General features: G+C 44.0%; 1 non-coding gene across 1 annotated transcript; it reads left to right on the forward strand.

Moving 5' to 3' along the window:
• The first annotated feature begins 5318 nt into the window (after positions 1-5318).
• TRNAG-GCC lies at positions 5319-5389 on the forward strand. The gene has a single exon. It is a non-coding gene; the product is annotated as a tRNA-Gly (tRNA).
• Positions 5390-6188: the final 799 nt, after the last annotated feature.

Below are 6188 nucleotides of genomic sequence, written 5' to 3' on the forward strand. Positions count from 1 at the left end.
GTATGTCTGTGAAGGTTCTCGATTATCCTGGTATAGCTAGTAATAGTCACATTCAACTGCACTTGTTCTGTAATAATTATGATGTTCTGTAGCTTACCCAAGCCAGTCCTGCTCTAATGAGTAAAAGGAACAAACCTCAGCATTTATATTGATACAGGTAGCCCACCTTAATCCAATCACCATGGAATGCATCAAGGCAGATGTTGATTTTCAAAGAGCAGGAAGGGAGGTGTGAAAGTTGCTGAGCCACCATGTTCTAATGACATAATCCTTTGGTGCCAGGAAGTCTATAAGAGGTGTTAATCCTTCGATTCACATGGTTAAAGGTGTGACTTTTTGTGTCAAATTGCCAGGGTAGAGATGTTAAGATAAATATATATGTGTCAGACAGATGTTGTTAAAGGGCACCAACCTTATTCATGGTTGGCTCTTCCAGTTTGACATAGACGGCCTTATTCATGCCTTCAGTTGTCTTCTCTGTGCACCTCACTGTCTTCAAAAGAATGTCCCTTTTCCTTAAAGTGATATTAAGGTCACAAGGACTTACCTTAAGTGATGTGCTTGATCCAATCATCTTCTTCTTTTCAGTAGTTTCCAGCAGGTCTCTGATTCTTCGCTGACTGCTGTGTCTTCTGTGTCCCATGATGTCTGTCTGGCGTGCACGCTCCAGGCTTACTTATAGTGAATGCACACTTCTCCCACGCTGATGATATCCACTGCACCCGCACACATCCTCCTGCATGGCTGCTTGAGGAGCTACAGATCTGTAGCTGGGAGCGAGCGGCAGAGACACAGGTACATTTTTACCTATTTGATAACTTTTTTATTTTTTTAATGTTTTTGCATATAGTATCTACTGCTTGCTTGCAGTAGACATATGTAAAAAAAAATGTGACTTTAATGTAACTTTAAGGTGTAGGAAAACAGCTGACTTCTCGACTGTAAAATTTGCCTTTTTATGTTGGGCCATTCATTTGTTATAGTTACCTATGGTGAAAAACTAAAAAATTAATCTGTATTTCTATATTGAACTTCCATAAGTTCTATCCCACTCCTAATAACCATATGGATCTAGAAGTGTGTAAACTTACTTATTGAAAATGCCCATAGGATGGACTTCCTCAATCCACTGACACCATTTAACTCAGCCCTGTGAATATGCACTTGCCTGCCATCTGAACTTCAACTCAATATCTGAACAATGCAACATTATCATTGCTTGTTGGAAGCAGTGCATGATGGGACATGTAGCCTTGAGAAATGGAGACTGTTTATATCAAGCAGCAGGGAAAGAGAAGCAAAGCACCCTGTTAATCCAGGAAGTTGTTGGAAGTGATGGACAGATGGAAGAATTGATTGCATTATCAAACACAACTCTACTATGTATTCATATTACAATGCTGATATAACAGGATTTGCTGGGACTTTACAACTCCTTTAAGAGGGTTTAGGAGGTTGTGTTATGTCCCCAATTCACAGGTCTTTGCATTCCTCAGTACATTGCACTGCATATACCATGTTACAATGCTTGGGTTAGGGACCTCTGTGCTCTGTGGAGGTTTCTGTCCAACATTATAAAACATTACTGCACAATCACCAGCCCACAAATACTCTCTTTATTCCATCTTTGCATGAAAACAGCAAGCAAGGAAATGCTTACGCGTTTCAGCCTGAACACTGGGTCTTAGTCATAGCCTTCTGTCTCAGTATATTGCTGGGCTTGAAAGACACAGCAATGCAATGTTTGGTTAGGAACCTTCTGAGTTTTTCTGACATTCCAGCCACATACAGGATGACTGTATTACTCCACATGTTCTGCTTCTCCCTTTTGTTTGATGGCCTCATTTAGGGCCGGATTAGGAGCATCACGGGCCTGGAGCTAAGGATTTGGGTTGGCTTTTTTATGGAAATGTTGACGGTCACCAGGGCCCTCTTCCTCCTGCCTGGCTGTGATTTGTAGTCTCTCTACAGCTTGGAGTCAGTGGTGGAGCACCAGGGCCTGGCTGCAGCTGTGAGCCTTGTAGATCTGCCACTGACTACAAATCTCAGCAATACATTATACAGCAATGCAGAATACTGCCAACTATGGAGGACTACAAATCCCAATAATACATATTAGGTTGCTGAAGACATGCAAAGGCAGAAATGTGGCAAAGGTAGGCAAAGATCCAAGCATTAAATGAACCTTCTTCTCATGCACACTGACAAATGGATTTTTTCCTATTAGAAAGAAGGAAGAACATCTCCATCCTAAGGTGTTCTACCGTCTTTCTAATAGGCTCTTATCTCTGTGTGAAAAACAAACAACTGGCTGAGAATATACAGTACATCCTGGATAATGGTTTTGTTCCCCAAAGTACTTGAAGACATCTAAAAACTGCCCAATTGTAGGCTGTCAGATCAGGAACATTTCCTCTTATACCTGTTCACCATTGTACGCTTTCATATCTTTCCACCATCGTACACTTCCATATCTGTTCACCTTTGTATGCTTCCATATCTGTTCACCATCATTAGAGCCTTTATAGGTTATCATCACAGCCACTGCTCCCAATATTTCAGGTGATGTGGTAGGCCAGGCAGAGGAATGGAGAAGTGACACCGGCACATGTGACACCCTCATTAACCGCCTCCGGGCCGGCCATGTGTTTACAACCTTGATCTGAGCGGTCGTATGAAAACGTCCCATCAGCCACTCCAAAAACCCATTAGCGGGAACCTGCCCAAATGTAAAAACAGGCAGCGATGCCTGTTTACATACAAGCAATCGCTTGTATAAGATGTGCCGCCTACGAGCCCCCCCCCCCCCCCCCGCTGGTCCCAGGCTCCACTGTGCCCGGTGCGAGATCGGGACCAGCATGGTGGCTCTGTGACAGGGGATCGGTACACGATCTTCCTCCGGTCCCCTCTCTGGTGCCAGAATGCGGAAGTTATGTATATGACAAAAATGCAATCATGCGTCGGGTGCGTATACGTGCAAAAACAACGATTGCGGCAATAACGCCGCACATGTTTCATATCGCCACGAACCTCGCAGTGAGAGCAATCATTTTAGAGGCCATCAATCACTAATAACACTGAACTGATGAACGGTAAAAGCTTTTAAAGCGTTTCCTATGGACAATTTTGGGTAGGGTAGTTTTTTGCAATTTCGTGGGTGCGCACAATTTTAAAGCTTTAGAAAGCAGAAATCACCAACACTCAGTAGTTAGTGTTCAAGTAATAAACGTCCATTTAATCGGATCAGTCGTCACAAATGAAATACCAACGTTTGGGGCTGCACATGTTGTGGAAATTTTACTAGCATGTGTTTTAGTGTATTGTAATATTTTGTCATTAGTCTCTCAGTGTCTAGGTTTAAATAGGCACTGGGGGTTAAACCATTGAAGTAGATATCTTATGTGCGGCGGAGCAGTGTCTTCTTGGCGAATGTATGGACGCACGGCTGGGGCCCCCCGTGCAATGCATGGATTTATTGGCTTGTGTGGATACATTTGTTTTGAATGCAGTAAAGGAACGTGCGTTTGTTCTCTCTAGTGCGCCTGATCAACCGCTGGAGATAATATAACATTGTCCCTGTAAATAAGCACGCATGATAATCATAGTAACGTTATGTGGCATTGATCACTGAGCAATGCTGGATAAAGTACACTCCGGTGGTGATAGATTATTGTATTCATGTGTTTTGTTGACTGGCTATGTATTGAAGTGATTGTTAACATCACTTCCTGGTTTGCTGGTTGTTGAAATGGTTTGCTGGTTGTTGACATCACTTCCTGTTTGAAATGACTTCCTGCTTTGCTGTGTGAGACCACTTCCTGTCTGACATCACTTCCTGTTGGGGGAGGTATAAAACAATAAACACATGCCTGTGCTCGCGCTCTAACGATGGGATTAACAAGCAAGCAGCATCTGTCTCCGGTGTCCTGACTCTACATTGACTCTGAAGAGGGGTACTTCCAGTCCTCGCACAAAAGAGCGTAGTACAGCTGTGCTTTTAGGCACAGTGGAAATTCTTTGTGTTTGGCGTACTTTGTCGCACTTTAGCGCAGCATGGATTTGTGCGTTGAACCAAGCGAATTTCCATAACACACAGGGTTCCTTCATCAGGGCAATGATGTGACTCTGTGCGGCCCCGAAACGTTGGTATTTCGTTTGTGTCCACTGATCCGATTAAATGGACGTTTATTACTTGAACACTAACTACTGAGTGCTGGTGATTTCTGCTTTCTACTGTTGATGTGCACAGTGCCATCTGTGATTATCACTGCGAGCACCACCATTGCAATTTGGGCCGGAAACGCTGTAAGGAGTGCAGAGGGACCTACCACTTTCTACAATTTTAAAGCTTGACATGTTTGGTGTCCATTTAACCGGCGTGACCCCGTCTTTTATATTTTTCCAAAAAATTGGGTAATAATAATTGTTTCCTAACATATAATGTAGAAAAAATATTTTTTTTTTCAAAATTTTCAGTATTTTTTCCTTCAAATATTAAAAAATAAAAACCCCCAGTGGTGAATACATACCACCAAAAGAAAGCTCTATCTGTCCCCCAAAAAATGGTATAAAATTTATTTTTGTACAGCGTTGTATGACGGAATAAATGTCAGTCAAAGTACTGCAGCTCTGAATACTGAAAAATGGCCTGGCCAGGAAGGGGGGGTCTAACACCTGATCTTCAAGTGGTTAATACAGACATTAAGAAAAGTGTCTTGTGCCCAGCTAAATCTCAGTTATATGCCTATTCAGCGATTTGGTGCAGCGACGCATGGGGTTTCTCAGCTGCCAATGGGATGTGTGGGATCCCTTGTGTGTTTCTGTACCTTTAAGGAGGTGGGGCGTCCTCCTGACAGGCCTGCACCCAATTTGATATCTTCTGCCCCATGTGCTCCAAGATGGAGACTCTCATAGTTTAGAGTTGGGACCGCACTTTAAGAGGTGCCTTGGCGCGGCAGTGCGGCTTACACATCCTTTGCAGAAGACGTGTATCCAAACCTCTGTCATTGTCCTTAGTGGTGAGACAAGTTGTTTTACATGCTGGTTTGTGAGTGTACCATGATGCCTTTCTACTGTTCTACTGTTCAAAGCCCATTTCGTGTGCACCTTACTGTATAACTGGTAACAAATTGTTGAGTGCGTTTGTCGTTTGTTTTGCTTTAACAATGTACTGCAAGACACCACAATGCACGTATGCATGACATGCTGACTAACTCAACACAACTGCACCTTGGCCCAGTGCATCAAGTGGAAATTTCAATACTACATATGCTCGGTCTATATCTCAGTGTCCATAGAACGCTAACTTTGGTATGAATGCATTGGTTGTTCAATGGTAGAATTCTCGCCTGCCACGCGGGAGACCTGGGTTCGATTCCCGGCCAATGCAACAAACTTTTACTCTATGTCACAATATTTAATGCACAACACTTATGAGAAATTACCTATGGCAGAGGGTGTGAGCCAAATGTATACTGGTAGATATGGTGAAGATGAACTGCACAGAGAAGGAGATTCTGACTCATCATCACTTTGCATTGCACAAGTTGTACAGTCACAGTCAAGTCTCGGATTAAGAGCATCACGGGTCTGGTGCTTAGGATTTTGGTGGGCCTCAGGCGGTCAGTGCGGGCTTTGGGCGGTCAGTGCGGGCTTTGGGCGGTCAGTGAGGGCTCCGGGTGGTCAGTTCTGGCTCCTGGTGGTCAGTAGGGGCTCTCGGTAGTCAGTATGGCCCTTTATTCAGGCATATTAGAGAGCCGCTCGCTCCTCACCAGCGAGCAGTCCTCTAATATGGCTAAATAGAGGGTCACCGCTGCCTGATTGCGGCCGGTCACTGACCCGGATACCGAGTCCATCCGGGTCGGCCGGGCCTATTTGCAGGCATGGGCCTGGATCGGCCCAGTCTGGGTAGCCACAAACATTCAGGCTGGGTTCACACCATTTTCCAGACCAGATCTGAAACATAGTGCATTGCATTTTTACTGCTATTTTGTCACAATTAAAATTTTTATTTTTAGCTTAAAATGGTCTTACAGTGCGTTGTATGCATTTTTGATGCATTTTTGATGCGTTCCAGTGCATTCCACACCAGACAAAATAGGGCAAGCAGTATTTTTCTGGTCTGGTCTGGTCTGGTCTGGAACGGACTGCGCTGGTGGGTACAGAGGCCAGAAATAGCACAGGGATAC

The sequence above is a fragment of the Nanorana parkeri genome, unplaced genomic scaffold (assembly GCF_000935625.1).
Source record: "Nanorana parkeri isolate BGI_ZX_2015 unplaced genomic scaffold, ASM93562v1 scaffold53, whole genome shotgun sequence".
In the NCBI taxonomy this organism is placed as follows: Eukaryota; Metazoa; Chordata; class Amphibia; order Anura; family Dicroglossidae; genus Nanorana; species Nanorana parkeri.